Source organism: Hippopotamus amphibius, chromosome 7 (genome assembly GCF_030028045.1).
Source record: "Hippopotamus amphibius kiboko isolate mHipAmp2 chromosome 7, mHipAmp2.hap2, whole genome shotgun sequence".
Lineage (NCBI taxonomy): Eukaryota > Metazoa > Chordata > Mammalia > Artiodactyla > Hippopotamidae > Hippopotamus > Hippopotamus amphibius.
Genome location: NC_080192.1, coordinates 96,965,657 through 96,991,789, shown reverse-complemented (window position 1 = coordinate 96,991,789; position 26,133 = coordinate 96,965,657). Strand labels below are relative to the sequence as shown.

Genomic DNA, 26,133 nt, shown 5'->3' with positions numbered 1-26,133 from the left:
TTGTGTGGCATCAGAATTCATTTTGGGGCACATATTAGATTTAAGGCACTAGCATGAAGGCTTTGTGGCAATGCCTAGCATATAGTTAGAAACATAGGAACTGTGCTCAGGAGATGTTTCAGGGCAAAATTATTAATCTGAAAGTAATCTGCAGAGAGTTGATTGTCATGGCGTTGAGCTGGTTCACATTTACCCAGAGAGGGAGTTAAGGAGATGGGAAATCCAGAGCCAGAAAATTGAGGAACATCTGTTTACTGGATGAGAAGAAGAGTGGAGAGCTTTTTTACCTCTGGAGAATAAAAATAATTTTACATGTACTATTTGCTAAGAATAATTCTTATGAGACAAGTTCAGTTTTGTGTTGTTTAAACACTAGCTAGCCATACATATCTAATTTGGTTTAAGATTGGGGAAAATATTCATTGTTCCAATTTTGTAAAAGAATTACAAAATTAATTTTATTTTGTTAGATATACTTGTTAGAGTTAATATTATAAAAGAAACAAATAGTGAATTTTAAAAATTGACATATAATTGACATATAACTTAAATTTAAGGGTACAGTGTGTTGATTTGATACATTTATATATGGTAATATGATTACCATTGTAGTGCTCATTAGCACCTTTATCACATCACATAATTATCATTTCTTTTTAGTAGCTGGAATAATTGAGATTTAGTTTCTTAGCAAGCTTGATGATTATAATACAATATTGTTTTCTGTATTTACTATCCTGTGCATTAGATCTCTAGGAATTATTTACTATTTGTTGCAAGTTTGTACCCTTAAAAGACATCTTGTCCTATCCTTCCCGCACCCCCCAGTCCTTTGGAAATTACCATTTCACTCGGCTTTTTATGACTTTGGCTTCTTTAGATTTCACATATAAGTGATATTGTACAGTATCTGTCCTTTAAATGGAAAGATGACTTCAGGATTAACCAAATTAATCCCCTCTTCCTATTTTGAGAGGTGATTGACCAAAGGTAAAAAAAAACTTTAAATGAAGGTATTTTTCTCTCTCAAATGGGGATTTTCTGATGTTTTTATTAATGGCAAACTAGAGTTAGCCTACCAAACAGAGTTATCTTTGTTATGTGTGTAATCTCCCACACATATCCCTATTGTACTTCACTTTATGCACGGATCTGTTTATGTGTCAGTGTCCTCTAGGAGATTGCAAATTCTGTAAAGACAAGGACCTAGTGTTACTACTTTCCTGTTCCTAGTGTGTACATGGTAAGAGCTCAGAAACAAACCATTTTTCCTTCACACTATATTCCTGGAGACCTGATTTTAAAAAGAGATCTTTCCAAAGCAAAATTCTTTCTGCTTATGCCTTTGTCAAACATCAACAGAAAAAGAAAAAAAACTGAATGAACCTGGAGATTCACTGAGAATTGGTACATAGAGCTTTTCATGCAGCATTTAAATAAGTAGGGAATGATGGAATGTGAAGCATTGAAAAGTAATAACTGTCTGAATATGATCTTTACAAAAGGTCTGAAGTCAGTACCTTCTGCTTCCTGGAAAATGTAAATAGCTGTGCACCTCGGATTTCTTCTTGCAGAAATGGCTGGCATTCTGTGTGATTTGCCCTCACACCATACCTGTCACATAAAGAATATGCTTCCAAGGAATGCCAGAACTAGCATTGTGTCTGTCTTACTCACTGTTCTGTCTAATGCCCAATAGAGCTGGCTGTAAATAACTGTGTTTTGATTAAGTGAATAACCTGTGCACTTGGTGTATGTTAATTGGTGCCTGAGATGTATATTTGGGTTGTGGTCAGGGGAGAAGTTGCATATACAGACTTGACAGCAGTATTAGTGGAGGTTGACGCAATTGACGTCCAGCAGAGGAATGCTTGGTAGTCCCAACTCTCTTTAAACAGTCACTAAATGGGAAAAAGGACTCCCTTCTCAAGTAAATTTTATTAATCTAATTAATTAATTTCAAAAATTACAAAAAAATTCACAAAACTAGTGAAAAATACAAAAATATGTAAACATTTAATGACATATCCCCCAATTTTGCCAATAGTAGTATTCTTTCACATTGCCTTCTTTGTAAATACAAACATAATCATACTTACGAGGTTTTGAGGAATAGTTGGATGTTTTTATCAAAATTGGATTATATTCTACACATTATTCTGCCAACTTGCTTTACTGCTAAATAGATCATGGACAACTTTTCAGGTCAGTAGGTACAGGCATAAATCACTCTTTTTTTAATAGGTGCATAATACTCCACATCCTAGTCAAGTATTCTCCTGTTAATGGTGTTCAAGATATTTCCACTTTGTTGTTTTTAATTGCTATTTCTGTCACTACATATGTTAGCAAAAATATATCCTTATGAATGTATATATGTCCTTATATACTGGTGCTTTTGTTTCTGTGAAAAAGTTCTAAAAGTAGAGAATCTGTTGCAAGGGGTGTGTGTGTCTTAACTTTTAATAGCTATTGCTAGATCACGTTTTAAAAGGTTGTAATAATTCACACTTCTGCCAGCAACACATAAGATTTCTTTTTTGCCTGTGTCTTTACCATCCCTGAATGTTATTCTTTAATTTTTCTTACCTTGGATTTTAAAAAAGCGATACCCCATTGTTGCTTTATTCTGTATTTCATTGTCCACTAGCGAGGTTGAGTCTGTTGTCACATGTCTCTTAGACATCTGGAAACTCTTATTAACTGCCTATATACACCCTATGCCTGTTTTGTTTTTTTCTATTGGATTGTTTATGATTTCTTTATCAACTTATAAAAGCTTTTTATATTATAGAAATTTTAAATCTATTATGTATTGCAGACACTCATCATTAGACCTCAAAATTAACCTTGTTTCCATTAATTTAGTGGAACTTATCACTGGGTAGAAGGTTAAGAATTGGATATAGGGATCCCCCCTCCCCAAATGACCAGATTCCAAAAGTTTGAATGTATTTGTTTGTATGTATGATTTGTGATGCTGAATTTTTTGTTTCTCTGTGATGCTGAAGAACAAAACAAAGACTTTTTTTTTTTTTCAGTTTTAAATGTGACTTTGCTACTACCTGAACCAGGGTCAAATAAATGTTCTTATATTGCATTGTTTTGTGTCCCTTTAATTTCTGATAATCTAGAGCAGGGGTTGGTAAGTTTTATTCTGTAAAGATCTGCCTGGATAAATAAATATTTTAGGCTTTGTGGGCCATATGGTCTCTGTCACAGCTAGTCAGCTCTGCCATTATAGTGCTAAAGCAGCCATAGACAACCTGAAAACGAGTGAGCCTCTTTTCCAGTGAAACTTTAAAACAAAACAAAACCGAAAAACCCAAAACAAAACAGGGGCAAGTCACATTTGGCCCATGGGCTGAAGTTTGCCAGTTTCTGATCTAGAGCAGTACTACCACCTTTTCTTCTTTCCTTCCCTTCCCTTCCCATTTCCTTCCCGTTTCCTTCCCTTTTCCTCCCATCCTGTCTAAGTCAGTGTTCTTGTAGGATGTCTCACTTTCTGGATATCTTACTATTGATACTTCCTCATGTGTCATTTAACTTGTTCTTTTTGTTCCTGTGTTTCCTGTAAAATAATTAAGTCTAGAGATTTGATTAGATTTAGATTGGACATTTTTGTCAAGTTCATAGGTAAGTTTTTAAACAGAAATTTTTAGGATGTAGAGTGTTGTAGAGGGAAAGGTGTTGCCAGAAAGGAGGAAATAACAGAATAGTCCCAGGTACTGGAGACAAAAAGGATTTTGTTTTTCATGAAGCCATTCCTATCTGTTGATCATTCATTAATGGACACATTGCACTCAAAGTATTCAATTTGATTGGCTACTGAAATTCTGACTTTTAAAATTTCATTAAATATCTCTATTCTCTCCTACATAAGACAAATTTAAAACTTTGAATGGTTTCTGGATTGGTTTTGTTTTGTTTTTCTTTATAGGGTCAGCTCTAAACACAGCTTCCATTGTTATAAGTCAGCAGAGCAGGTAGCTTATACAATGACTTCCTAATTCGTTATTAAAATATACACTTTTGACATCTCAAAAAGGCTCATGTTATCTTTTTTGTGATTAGTTGAAAATATACCACTCTCAGTTGTTTTCTAAATGGTTTTCTTTTCTTTAGATGGCAACCATTATTTTTATATGCATTATTTTTATATTAGTCTTGTCCGACTAATATTCTTTTAAATGTTCTATGTAGGCTCTGTAATTATTGCAACTGGCCTAAATCTAGATTAGATAAGCCAAGAGTTATATCTAAAGTATTTTTTAAAGTTTTATAGCCTTATCCAAGCACAGACTTTAGGTAAACCTGAGGTAGGAAAAATGACATCAGAATAATCCCACTGATCATTGATAATTAAGGCCTTTGATCTGTGCAGTTCAGAGAGCTACAAGAACATTATCTCACAATTCTCAAATGTTCTCTGAAGTAGGCAGGCAATTAATATTACCCTAATTTACACATGTAGTTTGTGGTCTTTAAAGGGTTAGAGACCTGCTCCAAGTGTAGCTAAAGGAAAAAGTAGTGATGAATTTTAAAAGCTGTTTCTTAGGACTTCCTAGGTGGTGCAGTGGGTAAGACTCCCCCTGCCAATGCAGGGGACACGGGTTCAAGCCCTGCCCCAGGAAGATACCACATGCCGCAGAGCAACTAAACCCGTGCGCCACAACTACTGAGCCTGCGCTCTAGAGCCTGTGAGCCACAACTATTGAACCCATGTACCGCAACTGCTGAAGCTTACGCGCCTAGAGCCTGTGCTCTGCAACAAGAAAGGCCACCGCAATGAGAAGCCCACGCACCACAACGAAGAGTAGCCCCTGCTTGCCGCAACTAGAGAAAGCCTGTAAGCAGCAACGAAGACCCAACACAGCCAATAAAATTAATTAATTAATTAAAAAAAAAACTATTTCTTAATCTTTCTAGACCACTCTAAGTCCACAATTGTTCTTTTCAGAACTATAAAGATTATTATTATGTAGTTTGAAATTTTTTCTAGTCAAAAGATAAAAACCTGAAATGAAAATTTTAGTCTCTTCTGGTTAGTGTATCTCATACTCAACTAAACATTTCTATTGGGTGCTTAGTAAATTGTTAAGGATGGTCCCTCTTATCAAAAATATTTAAGACATTACAAAGAACAATGGACACACTATCATTTATTATTTATCACCTAAATGTTTTCAGTGTGTATAACATTTTGTTCTTGAAGGTTCTCCGGGACTAGATAGTACGTCTAGCATCCAAAACCTATTTAGGGTGCAGATTATTAATATTGTTAACTTTTGAATAAAGAAATTTCTACACACGAATGTGTGTTATTCTTACTTTAAACATATTTCTCTCTCTCGTTTCCTGTTTCAGTTAATGGCATCACCATCATACTTACCAACCAGGCTGGAAATATTAGTGATCTTCATCACTTTTCTCTCCCTCACCTCCAATCCATTTGGTTACCTAGTTCTGTATGTCTACAGTTTTTTGTGTACCCATCTATCCATTTATTCCCATGGGCACTGCCTTAGATCAGGCCCTCTTCACCTGATCTCTAATCTTTTGCCTCTCTAGTCTTCTGCACTGCTTCCTGAAATATACGCCTGACCATGTAACTCCTCTGGAATGGCTCTCCTTCCTAATAGAATTAGATATTACATCCAAATGCTTTACTATGAAATCTCATTGTGGCTGTATCCCATCCTGACTCTTCTTCCATCAGACTACACTTTAAAACTTTATACAAAAACTCTGCACTAATTTTATACTTTTGCTGTTCCCTCTACTTCAAAATATCACTGTTTCTTTCTGCAGAAATCCTAATACATATGCCATTTCCTTCATGAATCTCTTTAATTCTTCTAGTTAGACTTAATATCCCTCTTGTATATACATTCGTAATACCTGGGCTAAACCGTCTTCTATTACATCCTTGACATTTTATTTTGAATTGTAGTTATACATCTCTCGTACAATCGTGAGCTTGTTGTCAGTGGGGACTGTATATAGAACACAACTTTTACTGGAATTCTGTAATTCATTGAGCAAATCAATTTCTTAAATTGATTCATCTTCCTACTACTCCTAAAAAATGACTAGAACAAATAATTTTGTTTCACAGGTGGTAAAAACTCATGAAAAATTTGCTGTCTTTGGATGTGTTTCCTGAAATCAGCAGTGTAGATAGAAATGGATTCTTCTATTGTCCATAGTAAACTATTCTAAACATTTAAAATTTTAAAGTATGTATTCTACCTGTATTCTTGCCTGTGAAATTGTTGTAGAACATTAATACAGGCTGACAGAATTCAAAACTTCCCTTAGTTTGTTCCATTCTTCTGTCCTTCCCACTAGCTGCTCTTTATAATTTAGAAGTGCCTGCTATGTGCCAGGCACAATTCTAGGTGCTAGAGGTACAACTGGAAACAGACATAGTCTATTTTCTAGTTTCAGGAAACAGTCATGTAAAGAAAGCAAATATATACAATATAGCAGATTAAGAATTGTACAAAATGCTAAGAAATACAGAAAATCTATTTCTGTATGACAGAGTATGGGCTAAATTGCTTGCTTTGAGTTTACATTTCTTTTTAAATCCTTGCTTATCTATCACAGTCCTTGCCTATGCTAATTTTGTTTAGGATTTGTATTGATTATTTTGGGTTTCAGATTACATAGTAATATATAAGTATTAAATCTAAATAGAATTTATTCAACTTAGAAATAATTTTTGAAATGTTATTTGTGCTAAATAATATAAGTTCTTAGAAAATCATAAACATCAAAATTTTTAAACTTTAAAAATTTTTCAGCATTAGGGATTATATTTAAATGCTAATTTTAAAAAACTTTAGAAAATGAACAATCATTTTTCACTTGTGTGAAACTAAGGTTTTTTTTTTACATATATGGTAGTTTGCTTGAATCAGGGTGCACACATACACAGGCATCATATTTAGTCAAATGAACAATTTGTTTCCATTGGGTACCAGTTAATTTTACGTTTGCTAATCTTAAATGACCGTCACATCCACTTGGCTTTAAAAGTTCTCTGTGCTCTCCCTAGGGCAGCTTATTTTCTGCTCTTCCCAAGCTATAGCAAAAAATGTCTATCATTGCCTGTACTATCCTGCCAACTAACTTGAGAGAAACGACTTTCCCTATAGACCTTGTTATGCGAGTGGTAAACCATGCTGGCTTTTCATCCCTACCCACTGACCCCCAGTTAATTAGATCAGAGGGAACCCTGAACAAGGATTGCCCATCCATAGGGTAAACAGGCATTTGTGACGTGGTTTGATATAACAGGTTCTGCTCAGGCAGAACCCATGTTTTGGGTTGAGATAGATTCTTTTCAGGATTTTCAACTTATTAATGTAGGGAAGCTGCCAGATGGTGATGAGCATTGTAGCTGAGAGGTCACATAGAGTTTGCATTAGGGTAGTAATTATTGGTCATGTGTACATTGCAGAATTTGTTTTCTGGGAAGAAGAGACTAGAACTAAGATGGGACGGTGGGGTGCGCACGTGTCTTTGTGTGAGTTTGTGTGTACGTGAGAGAGAGTAATAACAGTTCCTGATGGTTTCATAAGTCCTGAGAGGCCCAACCTGGCCTCCTCACTGTCCAACAGACCTACCATGCTCATTCCCAACTCTGTGCATTTGCTTAAGTGAGTCTCCCTATTTTTGGTCTTTCTCCCTACTTCAGGCCACCTTGAATAGTACTAGCAGGTTAGTGCTCCTTAAAATCTTCTGATAATGATATTTATCAGGCCAAAAATCATTAATGGTTCTTGCATTACCTTTGTGATAAAGTTTAAGTTCCTTAGTTATGTGTATATGATCTTTTCAAGTCTGCTTTCTAGGATGTTTAGTCTAAAAGAACAAAGCCCATTTAGTTTGGTATTTTAGTATCACAGGTCATGGTGAAAGTCCATAGCTCTATTCTTTTGGCCATTTGTCTCCAGGAACATTACTGAGAATATCAGTTGGACTAAGAGCCCCATAATTTGTTGCAGAAGAAAAGAGAAATGGCTCTGAGGGTGAAACAGGAGCTGCCAGAGGCATGTCTCTACATGTTGAATGTAGGTGAATAGTTCAGGGGCTAGTGCCCTGGTGGAAGAATTTTATGAGTCCAGCCTTCCCTGTCCAGCTTCTTGCCGGCTGACAGGCAGTCTGTCTGATGATTAACCTGACAATGTTGCCAAACTGTCCAGTAACCCTTTCTTTGAGTTTTAAATTCTAAATGTTTTTATTGATCAGAAAGAAATAGCCATTTAATTTTTGCTTTGAAAACCTTGACCACCACAGTGCCCAAAGAATTGACTTATAGTGTGGTTGGTTAAACTGGCATTCATGTGGGAATTTTTCAAAACTCCAAGTTCTATGGGTCAGCACTCAGCCTTTCCCTCTATTTTGAAAAAGATGTGAAGAGTAGCAACATGTTAAGTCTTGGCAAGGTATGAAATGCAATGATTTCCCCTCCAATCATGGCCTTTATCTTTTAAAGGTTATCTATTAAAATCTTGAGTCTTTACTCTAGAATTCAAGGTCTTTCACAATTTTTTCCTATCTGCATCCCATTCCTTCTCTAAAGGAATTCTCTTTTTTACCTAAACGAGTCTATCCATTCTCCTTCCTCCCCACAACATGCAGGTAAGTTTCTCCCCCAATGTCTCTGCACATAATGTTTGCCTGAAAGATCCTCTCTTCTATCTCTAGCTTGCAAGGCCCAGCTTAATATTTACTTCCGTAAATCAAAGTAATGTAAATTATATATCAACACAAATAAATACTTTTAAGATAAATGACTCATCTTTTCACTGGCAGGAGACATATGCACTATGAATTTATGGTTACCCCAGGTGACTGAGCATTTTGCAAATAAAAATTTCAGGGGTGGCACACAAAAATGTAGTTTCTTGAATTTTTTGAAATAACAAAGATTGGTCAACACTGGGCCCACTTTTCTGCAAATAATACTTGAGAGCTGAGAAATTATTATCCCTTTAAATGATACTTGCATTCACCACTTTAATCCCACCACTCTTCACTCTCTCCCCATATTGCCTCAGCCTGCTTTGGCTTTCTACTTGGCCCTCTGCCCCATAAGCAATTGAATTTAAAATGATGTTTATGAAGATAGCCAAGGAAAATGAAAGGATAGTCTTCCAAGAAGAAAAGAGAGATTATCAAGGTCTTTGATAGTCTGTGTCTTAACAGCTAAAAGAGATGACTTCATATTTGCTTCCTACCTCCTAATTGACAATAATCATTGAAAATAACTCAGAAAGTAAGACTATTTAACCATGGGATAAGTTACCAAGAAATGAAATGCCTTTTCAGAAAGTAACGTTCTGACGTTGGCTCAGAATAGGGAATAATCACTAAGAAGGCTGTCTGAGACTTGATATCACTTTTTAGGATCCATTTCCTTCAAAGAGTGAGCCCTTTGGGACAATGGAATGGAAGCAAAGGTTTCAAAAGAGCTAATATACAGGAGTAAGGATTCGTTTTGGCCTTAAAAATGTAGTTACTGTTGCTTTTCTCATGTGCCTTCCTATAAATATCTTGATTAGGTAATAATGGTTGGTATTTTCCCAGTGTTTTAAATACATTCTTTTATTGCTTCATTTAAATTTCCTAAAACCCCTACAAAGTTGGATACAATAGATGAAGAACACCAGGCTCTGGGAGTTTAAGTGAATTACCTAAGTTTACATGAATATTAAGTGATAGAATTGGAAGGAGATCCTAGATCTTGCGATTTCTGGTCTTGTGCTCTGTAATTTTATACTGTCTGGGTCTTCATTATCTTCCTATGAATGATCTAATCCTGCTTTTGTATGTGTTACCAAAGGACAGGGGCAATGACGCTAAGTCCATAGCAAGGAGACGATAATGTGAGAATTGAATTTTAGAACTGGGTCAGCCTCTTATAATTTATTCAATCCTCTTTACCTCCTTGAGTAAACTACCTGGAAAGTGGCTGATGGTTTTCTCAGAATGTCAGGTCTTTTTTCTTTTTTTGACCGCACCTTGCAGCTTGTGGGATCTTAGTTCCCTGACTAGGGATTGAACCTGGGCCCTCGGCAGTGAAAGCTCAGAGTCCTAACCACTAGACCTCCAGGGAATTCCCGAATGTCAAAAGTCTTGATCTACATGTCTACTGTCGATCAAAAATATTGATCTACATGATCTAGTGAAATTGCCTTTTAAATTGTTTTAATTTATTGCCTTTTTTCCCATTAGAATGTTAGCTCCTCAAGGGCAGAGCCTCCATCTTGCTTACCACTGAATCTTCAGTGTTTAGAACTCTACCTAGCAGATATAAGACATCAATAAGCATCTCATGCCTAATTCACTGACTTAGTGTTTTATGATCTTTACATTGAGAAGCTGCTGCCCTGCATCAAATGTTGGTTGTTTTTCTGACATCCACTTTTTCCTTTAGGTCTGGTAGGGGTGGTCAACCCTGTGAAGGAATGTGGACATTGACCTAGAGCAGCTTGGAGTTGAAACAATTATGTTCATGTGATAAAAATCGCTGACAGTGGCAAATAGGTTTATCTTTGTATACCTTTTCTCTCAATGCTGCTTGTATTTGACCCTTTGTAGCCATCAACACTTTCAAGTCCCTTTAGTTCAGAAGTGTCCCGTTTTAAGGTCTATCTATACCATAAAGTGGGAGAGGTTGGGAAGCATTGCTTTATTGGGTTACAAGCAGAGTCTAAGATTCTGGACTTCAGCAAGAAGTCTTCTACATGGTAAGAGTTCTGTGATAATGCAGGTGAGGGAAATACACAGACATGTTTGAACCATTGCATCAGCAAGTCTGCTATTTCCGAGAACAGAAAACACAAAAATTCAGATTCTGAAAGTTTAAGAAGGGCTTACTGTTTAGTCCTGAGACTTTGCCAGTTTCTTCATGGTTGAGCCTGGCCTTTTCTAATTCCTAATATTTGAATCCATTGGGTGGTCTTGTCAAATAAAGACCTCTATTAAGAAGGGAAAAGAGGGCGAATAGTGTGCCTGATCCTTGCAGGGAGAAGAAAGTGTGCTGAAAGAGCACAAAGCTCTCAGGATGTTAAGTAACACTGTAAAAACATGCAGGAGTTGATTTACTGATAGCCTGAAGCAGTTGGTGCTGTTTCCCAATGTGAGAACTTTTTTGTTTCTCCAGGGCAATGTTATGTCGCAGGAGTCTTTCACATGACTGTTTGTCATTATTAAGAGCCAAGTGCCTGTTCTGAAGAAAACAGAGCTGTAAAGTGTTTAGCGGAACTCTTTTTAAAGTGTCAGGGGACAGGATATGTGTAACAGGGTAGAAAGAGAGACGAACATTTATTGAGAGTCTGTTTCACACAAAACAGTGCTGGGTGCTTGCATATGTGCTGTCTTATTTAGTCTTTATAACAGTCCTATAAGATAGATATTATTTTCCCATTTTCTAGATTTGGAAACCAAAATGAGAAAATTAGATGACTTTCCCAAGGTCACACAGCTGTTAATAGTGGAGCCATATCTAAATTCAGATTGCCTAACTCTCAAACCAGTGATTTTTTTTCCCTTCATAATATTGCTTTGGGTTCCATGTGTAATGATGGCGGGTCTCATTTCTTGATTTTCCTATAGAGGGAGAGGAAAACTGAGTATAAAATGGCAGGCTTTAAATGCATTTACATACTCCTTTCTAACCCTAACCTTCAAAATGTTTTAAATATGCTGAACTTTTAAACTAAATACCGAGTAAGATCTTAATGGGTGATGCAGTAGAGTGGCTGAGAAGTGCTTTTCTCCCTGAATTTAAAGATGTATGCAAAAGTATATATTACTTTCTGGAAATTTCCAATTATGAGTCATTACATCCTAAGGAACAGAGGTTAATAGTGACCTTCAGATAATAGCATCATTATTGTCATATGTTTAGACTTAACTTCCAGTTGAGAATTCCCATTTCTAAAGCAGTTCATTTTAATCTGTTTCTTGAAGGCAGACTCAGACTTAGGGCCTCTGTCCTATAAATGACAGAATTATTGGAAGTTCTGTCTTGATGTTCATACTATGTATTTTTACTCTTCATTGATGAAGATAAAGACTACGCATTAAAATTTTCTTTTGAGGGACCACCCTGGTGGCGCAGTGGTTAAGAATCTGCCTGCCAATGCAGGGAACACAGGTTTGATCCCTAGTCCAGGAAGATCCCACATGCTGTGGAGCAACTAAGCCCGTGAGCCACAGGTCCTGAGCCCTTGTGCTACAACTACTGAAGCCCATACATCTAGAGCCTGTGCTCTGCAACAAGAGAAGCCACTGCAATGAGAAGCCCATGCACCACAATGAAGAGTAGCCCCTGCTCACCACAACTAGAGAAAGCCCACACGCAACAACAAAGACCCAACACAGCCAATAAAAATAAATTAATTAATTAAAAAAATTTTTTTTCATCTGGGAATTCCCTAGCGATCCAGCGGTTAAGACTTTGAGCTTCCACTTCAGGGGGCGAGGGTTCGACCCCTGGTTGGGGAACTAAGATCCTGCATACCACACAGTACAGCCAAAAGAGAAAAATAAAATAAAATAAAATTTTCTTTTATCTCTTCAGACTACAGATGTAAACCCTCATTTCAGCACCGTGATGAAAACCTAATTTTCCATTTACTTTGCTAGAGGCTCCTCCTCGCAGTTTGAAATGTGGGACACAGGAATTTTCTTGTTTGTTTCATTTTGTTTTTTTCCTTCTAGGGATCATTTGACTTTCATTTGAAGTTCTAATTGACAGAGGGGGGAAAACAGAAAAACGATGAAATATTTGAGATAGTAACATAGAAAAATACCAATTAAATTCGATTCCAGATCTCAGAAGTGAATTTATATTTGTGTATTTTGAAGAATTGGTTCAGCTACTATAATCCTTTCTTTTTTTTTTTGCTTTGTTTTAATCTCTGACATAGAAGAGTGATTTACCATGAATAGAATAATTTTATTGGTGTCTTCAAAGAGAAGGTGGGGAGGATGAGATTATCATATTAAAACAATAGATTGGAAATGCTCTGCACACAAGCTCCCTTGCCCCTCTTACTATGGGCAAGGGAATTATGGAAATGAAGTAAGAATGGCATCTTAACTGTGGACTTCCTGATTTTTCAGTGTTATTGCTGAGTATTAAAATTATCCTGCAATTTGACTGTAAGGAAATTGCTTGATTTGAGTATTTTCTTTTTTCTTAGAATTGACAGGCAGGGGCAGACTTTGCACCTGAGCTTGTAGTCATGGTATTCTTTGGCACTCCCCTAAACAAGTTCAGCTTCTTGGCAACTCTAACACAGAGTCAGTAGAGATGCTGCTTAATCAACCAATATTATTTTAATGTTGCTGGAGTATGAGATACTGTGGTAAAATCAGAGAAGTGTAAGATACAATTTACCCCAACCCAAACTGTGTTAAGTTGCTTTGGATGCATTATCTTATTAACTATTCACATCAACCCTATCCATTAAATCTGTTAAAAATCATATTTTACAGATTAGGAATTTGAAACTTAGCTAGCCAGCCACACAGCTAGAAAGCAGTGAAGTTTTAATTTAGGTTTCAGTTTAGGCTTGTATAACTTCAGAACTCATGTTCACTAATCACTGGGGATAGGAACTGAGGAATAGATAGGCATTTGCACATACGTAGGATCTCATCATGAAGAAACGTCAGACAAACCCAAAGTGACATTCTATGAACTAACTAGTAAGAGTCAGAGATAGGATCAGGATGGTGGAGCAGGAGGACGTGCGCTCACTCCCTCTTGCAAGAGCACCAGAACTACAACTAACTGCTGAACAATCATGGACAGAAAGACACTGGAACTCACAAAAAAAGACACCCCACATCCAGAGACAAAGGAGAAGCCGCAATGAGATGGTACGAGGGGCGCAATCACGTTAAAATCAAATCCCATAAGTGCTGGGTGGGTGACTCACAAGCTGGAGGACAGTTATACTGCAGAAGTCCACCCACTAAAGTGAGGGTTCTGAGCCCCACGTCAGGCTTCCCAACCTGGGAGTCCAGCAACAGGAGGAGGAATCCCCAGAGAATCACACTTTGAAAGCCAGTGGGATTTGACTGCAGGACCTCCACAGGACTGGGGGAAACAGAGACTCCACTCTTGGAGGGCACACAAAAAAGTGTGCTCACCAGGACCCAGGGGGAAGGAGCCGTGACCCCATAGGAGACTGAACCAGACCTACCTGCTGGTGTTGAAGGGTTGCCTATCAAGGTGGGGGGCAGCTGTGGCTCACCGAGGGGACAGGGTCACTGGCAGCAGGGATTCTGGGAAGTGCTCATTGGCATGAGCCCTCCCAGAGTCTGCCATTAGCCCCGCCAAAGAGCCTGTAAGCTCCAGTGCTAGGTAGCCTCAGGCCAAACCACCACCAGGGTGGGAACACAGCCCCACCCATGGGCAGACAAGCAGATTAAAATCTTACTGAGCTCCTCCCACCCAGCCCTACCCACCACCAGTCCCTCCCATCAGGAAGCACCCAGGAGCCTCCTAGATAGCTTCCTCCACAAGAGGGCAGACAGCAGAATCAAGCAGTATCAGCAGTATTTCGTCTTGTGGAACTGAAAACCACAGCCACAGAAAGAGAGAGAAAATGAAAAAGCAGAGGACTTTGTACCAGATGAAGGGACAGGATAAAACCCCAGAAAAACAACTCAATGAAGAGGAGATAGGCACCCTTCCAGAAAAAGAATTCAGAATAATGATGGTGAAGATGATCCAGGACTTTGAAAAAAGACTGGATGCAAAGATCGAAAAGTTTACCAAAGACCTAGAAGAATTAAAGAGCAAACAAACAGAGGTATGCAACACAATAACGGAAATGAAAATACACTAGAAGGAACCAATAGCAGATTAACTGAGGCAGAAGGACGAATAAGTGACCTGGAAGACAGAATGGTGATAATCACTGATGCGCAAAAGAATAAAGAAAAAAGAATGAAAAGAACTGAAGACAGCCTAAGAGACCTCTGGGACAACATTAAATGCACCAACATTCGCATTATAGGGGTCCCAGAAGGAGAAGAGAGAGAGAAGGGACCCAAGAAACTATTGGAAGAGATTATAGTTGAAAACTTCCCTACCATGGGAAAGGAAATAGCTACCCAAGTGCAAGAAGCGCAAAGAGTCCCAGGCAGGATAAACCCAAGGAGAAACACACCAAGACATATAGTAGTCAAACTGACAAAAATTAAAGACAGAGAAAAATTATTAAAGGTATCAAGGGAAAAATGACAACATACAAGGGAACTCCCATAAGGGTAACAGCTGATTTCTCAGCAGAAACTCTGCAAGCCAGAAGGCAGTGGCATGATATATTTCAAGTGATGAAAGGGAAGACCCTACAACCAAGAATACTCTACCCAGCAAGGATCTCATTCAGATTTGACGGAGAAATCAAAAGCTTTACAGACAAGCAACAGCTAAGAGAATTCAGCACCACCAAACCAACCCTACAACAAATGCTAAAGGAACTTCTCTAAGTGGGAAACATAAGAGAAGAAAAGGACCTCCAGAAGCAAAAACAAAACAATTAAGAAAATGGTAATAGGAACATACATATCAGTAATTACCTTGAATGTAAATGGACTAAATGCACCAACCAAAAGACACAAGCTAGCTGAATGGATACAAAAACAAGACCCATATATATGCTGTCTCCAAGAGACCCACTTCAGACCTAGGGACACATACAGCCTGAAAGTGAGGGCATGGAAAAAGATATTCCATGCAAATGGAAATCAAAAGAAAGCTGGAGTAGCAATACTCATATCAGATAAAATAGACTTTAAAATAAAAAAATATTACAAGAAAGGACACTACATAAAGATCAAGGGCTCAATCCAAGAAGAGGCGATAACAATTATAAATACATATGCACCCAATATAGGAGCACCTCAATACATAAAGCAAATGCTAACAACTATGAAAGAGGATATGCAAGGCAGAAATAGAGACACAGAGGTAGAGAACAAGCTTATGGACACAAAGTGGGGAAAGCAGGGAGGGTTGTGGGGAAATGATTTGGGAGATTGGGATACCAAATTGTACACTCTAAATATATGCTGTTTATTGTCTGTTAACTGTATCTTAATAACAGTTCTTAAAAAAAAAACTAACTTATTCTTCAAAAATGTCAAACTCAAGAAACACAAGACAGGTTGACTGAGAAACTATTCTAGATTAAAGGAGACTATAGATGCATGACATCTAAATGCAATCAATGTGTGACTGTGGGTTTGATTTGGAAGCAGGAAAAAAAAACTTCATAAAGGACATTATTGAGTTATTTGATAAAATTTGAGTATAGACTGGGTTAGTAGTGCTTATCAATATTATACAACCATGACTATATATGGAGAGGGAAATATATACTAAAATTTTTAGGGATAAAAGGGCGTGACATTCCCTACTTACTCTCAAGTGGTTGTGAGAGAGAGAATGGCAAAGCAAGTGTGGCAAAGTGTAAATAACTGAGTAAATGGTGAATCTGGGGAAAGAGTATAGGAGAGTCATATTTTTGTCATGTTTTTTGTATACTTGAAATGATGTAATGAAATTTTTTAAATGCCTTATGCTCTGCAAATGTTGGTAAAATTCTTCAGAAACCTGCAAAACACAACTAAGGCCAGGAGATGAGGACCACATTCTATTCATGCTTTCTCCATTGGCAAAGAACTTGCCAAACCAAGTTGAGGAGATAAACATAGACTGTTATTTCACAGAGGAAACATAAGTCATACTGTCAAGATGTTTTTCTTATATCGCCTTTGGGGACATAGCCTCTCTTTTCTTCAAAATAGTTAATTGTTTTTGCTAATATTTTTGTCCCATTTCTTTGGCCCCTCAGTTCATATTTCTGACTTATTGACATAATCTTGGGTAGAGTGGTAAATGTGTTCTTTTTAACAAAAGAATAAACTACAAAATAGAGTAAACATTTATTTTTGCTAATTATTTATGTTTTGTTTATCTTTAACAGTGCATATGCTGCCTACACTCTCTGTTTTAGGTGATTATCAGTCATGCCTCGATTATGTATGAGTGAACTATGCTGTTTCAGGCATTGTCAAGAGCACTCTTTTCCTTCTCTCCACCCAGTCCTGTTTACCCTTGCCTTGGCCAGAGAGTAGATGTGGGCCCAATGTGAAGGATATTAGAGGTTTAAACTCATAATTTAATATATTTTTCTTTTTCCCAATACTTTTTCATTCTCTTTCCTTTTTAAAAAACTTAAGATGTAACTGACATATAACAAATGATCATATTCATCTTTTTTTTGTATTCCAAAAGTGCCTATAAATGTTGATGTGATTTTTTTCAAGATGAATAATTTGGTGTTCGTGGGTTAGATAACAAGGTAGAATTGGGAATTCCTTCTAATTATAGATGGAAAGAACCCCAGATTTAAGCAGGTATTTTGGTTCTACTGACTGTGATCCGGGAGAAGGAGTCTCAGTCAAGGAGCGCCACACATTAGTCAATAGAAAAAGGCCATCTTGCCTCAGAATAAGAAGTCTCTTTAATATGTTTCTGAATATTAACTCTGGGTTATCTTACTATCCACAGTCAGCTTTCCTTTGAGTCTTTGTTAAAGTTAACTTAATCACAGACTAACTTCCACATGCGAGTGCTTAGTGACTATTAATAATGGTGTTTATGTTATTATATATGAATGTGATTCAGGATTGTGAAATGGTTAAATGCTTGAACTTAACAGACCTGGGTTAAAACTGGCTCTGCCACGTATTACCTGTGTGGCCTTAAATAAGATGCTCATCTTTCCTTATCTGTAAAATGGGATAAAATTCTCCTCACCAATGTGAAATAATGCATGTGAAGCCCTGAGTGTTATGCCTGGCATCCTGTATGTCTTTGATAGATGTTAGCTGTTGTTAGTTACCATTACTATTAACATTATTAGGTTGGCCGAAAGTTTGTTCGGGTTTTTCCATTACATCTTATAGAAAAAAACCGAATGAACTTTTTGGCCAACCCAATCTTATCATTAGTGTAATTTCAGTATCCCCTTGCATTTGCTGATGTCTTCAAATGTATCACACTTTCACCACAATCTCTCCTACTCCTGCCTTTCAGGCCAACTTCTTTTTAATTGAGGTATTTCATTGTTTAGGCATTTCATTTTCCCCCAGAGTTCAGAGATGATCTGTGCATCCCCCTCAGTTTTTCCTGTACCCTCCACTACTCCCAAAGCCTGCTGAATGAACAGTGACAAAGTAAGAAATTCTCTTTCTTTGTCATTTAGGGCCTGACTACTTGTTCTGTCTTTTGCAAAGGACTGAACTGTTAATCGTAGTTTCTAGAACTGTGGGAATATTAAGTAAATGAGGCCTTTTTTCTTTTCCTCCATAAATTGAATCTAAAATGTATCAAAACCCATAAAATCCATTGCATTATCTGACGAAGTCTTCCTGACAAATATAACTGAAATGATCTGACTTGGGGTCAGATGGACAAGGTCCGTCACTTTGACAGTTGTTCAAAGTACCTTACCTCTGGCTTGGTCTCTTCTAAGTTGTAGGGCCATTCTAAGGATCAGATGAGGTAGATCATGCATGTGAAAGGACTTTCTAAATTGTAAAACACATGTTGATGTGAGGAATGGTTCTTGTATATGAACAAAGGTCCCAGCATCCTAAGTGATCCCAGAATTCAATCCTAGACAGTAAAGATTCAGTCTCCTCTCTTTCTGCCACCTCTAGAAGTTTGCAGTAAACTATTTGAGCTAGAGAGGCTAGTGACTAGCTTCATGCAGTGACTAGAAATCCTTTCTTATTCCCTCATCCCCATATTCTTTTGCAGAATGTTGTGCCAGAGTCTGAGTCAGTCTTCAGAGCTGGACTTTGGGACACAGCATGGCAAGCAAGGTACTTAATAGGATCTGGGAGTGAGGATTAGGAAAGATTTCTTTTGGGCCATTTTCCAACCCCCTTTCTGGCAGCCCCTATTGATTAAATGACATTTCAAAATCGAGTTCAATAAGGATGAGGCCAGATATGGCTTCTGCCAAATTGGGCTGGCAAACCTGAGCAGTCAGCAGACAGCTTTTGTGTGTGTGTGTTTTTCTTGTTTCTGGAGTATGAGAAATTCTTTTCTGTACAATATGAACAGCAAGCCTAGATTCATGTGTGAGATCAACATCATCATCATAACTGCAAACACGTAGAGGATGCCTGATAACACAGCATACTCCAAGCATTGGGGATATTATGGATGGATAACTGTGTCCCCCACAAATTTAACTGTTAAAATGAAGGTTCCAAACTCCAGTGCCTCAGAGTGGTACTGTATTTGGAGTTAGCTGGAAACCCGACAAAATTAATCCCCTTTCTCCACAACCTCTCAAAAAATTCATCCAAAACTTTTTCTCCCGAAATCAGCATTTTCTGAATTCAAAAGTCCTCTTACCCGTAGTCATTTCAACCTTTGCCCTCCTTTCAGAGCTTTATTTGTTTCCTCTAAAGAAGGGCTAAGAGAAATGTTGCTTTCTAACTATGCCTATTTCTGCTTAATTGTGCTGTCATGAATGACTTAAAAGAAACCACATTGAGAAAGCTGGGAATAGATAGATGGTGCTATTGGCAGAGCAATGGCATTGGCTTCTAATTGAACGTCCTCTCGTTGTCATCTAGTTGTCTTCCTCCCCTGCCAAGGAGTTTGTTATTCATTGCCACGCTCTTGTCTTCTTATTGGATGTATGAAGGTGTTTCCCCCATCTTAATCTCTAGGTTATCAAGAACCCCTTAGAAAGCAAGTGCCATTGCATATTTTGTTCCTGCCTCGCTAATGGTATTGCCTAAACAAGCTACTCTGGATGAGGTTGTTTTGTTTTGTTTTGTTTTGATCTTCTCTATTCCTTTCATGTAAATATATTTTAGTTTGTTTGTCAAAGTTGTTTGCAAATGAGTTTGCTCTGTGATGTACCTCATCATTCCTGATGAAGGACCCCGTGTGAACTTCAAGCTGAAATTGTCCCTGTGTGAACTTCAAGCTGAAATTAGCAACACTGTTTCTCACGTGCTAAAGAGTTTTGTCATTTGGTTTCCCTAAGATTTAAGTGAAATTTCTCCTTCCTTCAGTCTAATTTGCCTTTTCAGCTGTTTAGCAGTTGTTCCTCTAGTTCTTTGTCCACTGTCACATGGGAACTAGTTCTGCTTAGCCAAAATTCTGTATTATTTCCTGAAGATCAAACCAGAGCACTTAAAAATAGTTTTTTACCCGAATATTTTTCAGCTACAGTTTTTCAAACTACAGAAAATCTTAACAGCTAACTACTAAATCCTGCCAAAAATGAGAAGTTGTAAAACAAAGTAGAACACAGTGTTTTGTAGAAATCAGCCAATGATCTAATTGTATTGAACTTTTAGTGTTTACATAACTTGGCTCCATTTATTTTCCTTTGTTGGGTGTTTCTAAATTACTAAATGCTTAAGTCTTGATGCTTATGTAAAGCAGTACAAAATCGGGTATTTCTGATTAGTGCCCATTCTACTCTGTTAAATGTATACTAATCAGGTTTGAAAGCGTCCATATTGAGGGTCAGATGTAGGTGTTAGTGGGCGTGTCCAGTTTTCTTCTAAGTCACAGCTCTAGATTTTTTCCAGCTAAGAAATCGTCAACCAAAAGAATCTCAGAGTCCTATTCTTAGCCTACTGCCACTTATTCTCTTTTTAGAAATTCAAACAGCTTTGAGTGGACAGTGTTCTTGGGATCGCATTGTCTTGTTGGGTCACAGGCCCTGAGCCTACAGATGAAAATGAAAGCACCCCAGCAGAAGGATGTGTGTGTATAAATTCAGCCTTTGGTTTTCATTGAGATTATCTTGCTAATGTCCCGTTTATAAGGTTCGCTAGGTTTTCTGAGTGCCTAGTGACCTTGGTGATCAGGTGATTAGAAAGGCGTGCAGAGTATGGATCTGGGATCTGACCAGCTTAAGATACTTCATCTATGGATCTGTGCATCTGATATGGGTTATGTGATAAGGAGAAGGATTTGCCTTTGGTACTTTACTACTTTTATGTTTTGTGCCCTGCCTATTCATCCCACTTCCCCCAGTCCCTGTTAATGGTAGGCACCCTGTCTTTTAGGGCACACTACCTGGGTTCATCCTTCCTGGAGGAAAATAAATCTCCTGATTTAAGTTGTAGAAAGATGTTAATGAAATTTTTGTATTACTTCTCCTGGGAGTACTTCTGTTTTAAAGATATTATCTAGGCTGAGAACAGTAGTCCTGGTTACTAAAGGAAGGGAAATATTTGGGATAAGAAGATCTTTCTGGCTTCAGTTGCTACCATATGGGTATGATTTTCAAAAGTAGTTATGTGAAATCATAGTTAAAGTTACTCCCAATAGCTCTAATATCCTTTTCTATAAAACTTTTTGCAGAGCTGCTATGATTTAGTCATACTAACCAGTTTAAATTTCACTTCTCCCCTCTTGTAGAAATACTTAAAAGATGGACCAAAAAAGGAGGAGGAAGTTAAGCAACAGAGACCCAGATAATAGGTTTCTGAATAATGAAGATCTGATGTTATTTTATTTAAAAATTTTGCTACTTTACATAAAACCTGTGTTTGCATCTTGGAGGGTTGAAGTTAGGTGCCTTAGATTTGTTTAGCATCTGAAACTCCTTGGATACCTAATGTTTCTTTTCTCCCTTGAGTTTCTAGTTAACTGATTAAAAATCCATGTTTTCTCACAAAATTTACCTTTTTTTCTTATAGTAACTTTTTTTTTTAAAGCTCTTTATTGGAGTATAATTGCTTTACACTCTTGTGCCAGTTTTTGAGGTACATCAAAGTGAATCAGCTGTATTTATACATATATCCCCATATCCCCTCCTTCCCGTGACTCCCTCCCACCCTCCCTATCCTGGCCCTCTAAGTCATCACCCATCATCGAGTTTATCTCCCTATGTTATACAGCAACTTCCCACTAGCTATCTGTTTTACATTTGGTAGTGTATATATGTCAATGCTACTCTCTCACTTTGTCCCAGCTTCCCCTTCGCCCCCCCAACCCCGTGTCCTCAAGTCCGTTCTCTACATCTGTGTCTTTATTCTTGCCCTGTCACTGGATTCATCAGTACCATTTTTTTAGATTCTATATATGAGTTAGCATATGGTATTTGTTTTTCTCTTTCTGGCTTACTTCACTCTGTATGACAGTCTTTAGGTCTATCCACCTCATTACAAATAACTCGATTTCATTCCTTTTTATGGCTGAGTAATATTCCATTGTATATATGTGCCACATCTTTATCCATTCATCTGTTGATGGGCATTTAGGTTGTTGATGGGTCATTAAGTTTTAGTTGTAGCTTCCAAAAGAGTCTGATTTTAGGGACTTCCCTGGTGGCACAGTGGTTAAGACTCCATGCTCCCAATGCAGGGGGCCCAGGTTTGATCCCTGGTCAGGGAACTAGATCCCACATGCATGCCGCAACTAAGAGTTCACATGCCACAATTAAGGAGCCCTCATGCCACAACTAAGGAGCCAGCACACCAATAAATAATTTTTAAAATGAAAAAAGAACTCTGATTTTAGTCTTTTCTGATCTTCAGTAGGATGATCTGCTTTGTGATTTATAGTATAATTTCCCCCCCTTGAAAAATTGCTTTATCATTCTTTTTTACACAGTAGATGTAGGAGTTGTCAGCTATTATATTGGAAATGAGGATTTCCTCAGAATTAAAAATGTCCTGAGTAAGCACCATTGGTTGTAATATGTATTGCTAAAAATTTTGTTGAAAGATTAAAAAACATTATAAATTACAAGTTTTCTTTTGGAAATATTGTTTTAAGCTACAGCATAAGCTATGCATTGCCTTAGATATAGGGCATAAGAACAGGTTGTAGAGATGAGGCCATGTGTCTGGTATCAAGACCTTTGATGCAAATTCTTAATGAAATGTCATCTTTCACAATTATTGTTGTTACTATTGTTGTTTTTCTTCCTTTTTAATATCAAAATGCTGTAATAATTTTAATATCAAATGATAAAAAAGTTAAATACTGGTTCTGGTTCATACTATCATATTTATCATATAGAGGGCAGCCTTTGTACCAACTTAGACACGATAAAAATTCTTGCTCTACTCATCTTTGGAGTTTATATTTGGTGATTATGTACTTTCACAGCCTGAAGAAACTCATCTTTAGTTTATACTGAAGTAGTGATTTAGGCCAGAAAGTAAAGTAAGAAATAAAGAAACGATACCCTCATATAGAAAATACAGAAATGGCAGAGGAGAAGGAGTTGGGGGTAGGGGAATAAATATCCTGACCTCTCTTTTCTCTTGTCCAAACCCAACTGTAAAGCCAGAGAACAAGGGAGTGATACAATCTTATAGGCCCCGAAACAAGACAGAAAAGGTGGAGAATGGCTTTGAAAGGACAAGTAGAGAGTAATCAGCACAGTTTTCAGGGAACTGTAAAATTTTAATTTTGGATGGATGGTTCCTTATGAAGTAACTTGGAGGATCCTTTGCTACAGAGACGCTATTTTAAGGTCATCTGAAGGAGCTAGGGAGAAGTATTGGTATAAATTCTGAGAAAGCAGCAAAAAGTATGGGACTGAGTGGTGAACATAGATTTACTTATGAAGCTGTTTTAAACTTCTCTGGTGGGCAGTGTTCAAAGCCCTGGGTATCTTATTTATTATGTAATTGCTCTTTAAGACACCATTGCTGGGGCTTCCCTGGTGGCGCAGTGGTTAAGAATCTGCCTGCCAATGCAGGTGACACAGGTTCGAGCCCTGGTCTGGGAAGATCCCACATGCCACGGAGCAACTAAGCCCGTGCGCCACAACTACTGAGCCTGTGCTCTAGAGCCCATGAAGCACAACTGTTGAGCTCCACAACAAGAGAAGCCACTGCAATAAGAAGCCTGTGCACTACAATGAAGAGTAGCCCCCGCTCTCCGCAACCACAGAAAGCCCCCACACAGCAACAAAGACCCAACACAGCCAAAAATAAATAAATAAATAAATTTATTAAAAAAACAAAACAAAACAATTTTTACCTTTGCTGTATGTTCGCTTTCTCTCTCCAGAAGACACAAGGTGGCAGAGCTGCAGCTCAGAGGGTTAATTTAAGTTTAGGGAGAGGACAGCCCAAACGGGGGGATAGGCTTCATGGCTAAAAGTTTGTGCTCAGCCAAGAATCCCTTTGTGTCAATAAATGAAGCCAGAAGAAAAATTGGGGGAATAGCCTTATGAAAGCTGATCACCTGTATGTGGCCTTCTGAACCACTATTCATTGGCAGGGTGTTAAGGCACCCTTTCCCACTCTCATCCTACATCCGCCAACTTTAGAATTTTTAAAAGAGACCACATGTTAGAATTTGCCAAAGTTGTATTATAATGCTAAATATAACCAGTAAATTGGGGATAAAGCTTTATGGAAACTGCATAGGAAATAATATAGAAGATAGGCTATAAGATTTCTATTTTATCTTACGTTGAATTTGTTCTAAATGGTTCCTCCTAGGTATTTAATAAGTCATAGTCCTTTTTATTTTCTATTTTTAGCATTTTGTCACTGTAGTATTGTTTTGCCAAAGAATTGGTCAGAGTATGCTTCTGGTCCTAGATAAGGAAGTCATTTAAGTGGATAGTACACACAAAGATGTAGGTTTGACAAGTAAGAGTTTCCTGAAGAATGTTAGAGGTGTTACCTGGGAAAGGAGTTCCTTGGGAACATGTAAGATGTCCTTCTCTAGAAGTCACTAAAAGCTAGCTTGGTTTTTTTGTTATTAGTTTGGAGAGAGGGCCTCTCAAGGATCTCCTCTTAGGATTTTATGACTTTTTAGCTTTTGTACTTGGAAAGAATATTTGAATATTTTATCTTTGTTTTCCTTTCTAATTTGGAATAGTTACTTAAACCCTTGAGTTTAGTATACTGCCATACTCGCTGCGATCACAAGTACATATTCTTAATAAATATGCACCTGCTTATTCACCTGCTAACCATTTTCTGGCTCTATCCCATGATATATCCACACTTTACTAAGAAGTGGGTTCTAACTCTTGAATCAGATACTAAAATACAGGAATTTAGTCTTATCATTGCTCATTATTACGACCAGTTAGGCTCAGATCAAGATGGATGACTTTGAGAAAAAAAATCAAGTGTTTCAGATTGCTCTTGTACTTTTCTGCATCTGGCTTGAGAAGCATCACCTGCATTTCTAAAGATATTTTCAAGTGTTTTAGGTGTATTTTCTGTAGGGTACCCCAGCCAAATGCAAAATTTGAACAAAGCTCCATGTGTTAAGCCCCGGTTTAAAGTCTCCTGAATTCCTGATAAAATATTTTGATCGCGTAACTAGATGAAGCTAGGCCTTGATAATACAGTTTCATGTAAACTGTTTCTTCAAAAGTCATGTATGGTTATACATGTCTTTCTAAGACTGTTCGTGTGCATTGTTTCCAGCAGAGAGAGTTGAAAGTTGGGAGTGTTTGGGAAATATTTGTTTAACTTTGGACTCTGTTTAGCCTGCATTTGCTCTCTAGTATTTGATTTCCCTTAAAAGTAAACTGAGCTTCATGAATACTTAGAGGTCCAATCAAAGACAATTTGAATACTGAAACTTATAATAAATTAATGACCTTTAGTCAGAAAAGATCCTGGCTATCCATTAATAAACTTTGCTCAGGTTTTCCTATCTCTGTGAACATTGTTCTTGATAAGCTCTTCCCATATAAGTGGAAAACTAGGTGATTTATTATTGTAACTGACTTTGTCTCATTGAGGTGAAACATGGGTTACATCATCTATCCTGACAGTTTCCTAAATATATATGTTACACACTGGTGATTATTAGTTTCTAGACCATTGTTCCAAAGGCCAAATATTTTTAAATGTTTTAAAGTCAGGCTAAAGAGCTCAATAAAACTGAATGAAGAATAAGAGGCTTTCAAAGCTGAGACCTGTTCTTAATTTAGCCAAGTGAAATACCTAATTTGCCATACATTTGCTCTTATTTCCAAAAGTAGATAACCCTGCCTGTAGCTCAAACACATGAAGCATCTCTCTTTCTCTCTCTCTCTTTTTTTTTTTTTGTTT

At 37.5% G+C, this 26,133-nt stretch overlaps 1 protein-coding gene across 1 annotated transcript in view; it reads left to right on the top strand.

Moving 5' to 3' along the window:
* COMMD1 (copper metabolism domain containing 1) overlaps nt 1-26,133 on the top strand; it is a 152,111-nt gene that overhangs the window by 124,380 nt on the left and 1,598 nt on the right. The gene's annotated exons all lie outside the window — the stretch shown is intronic.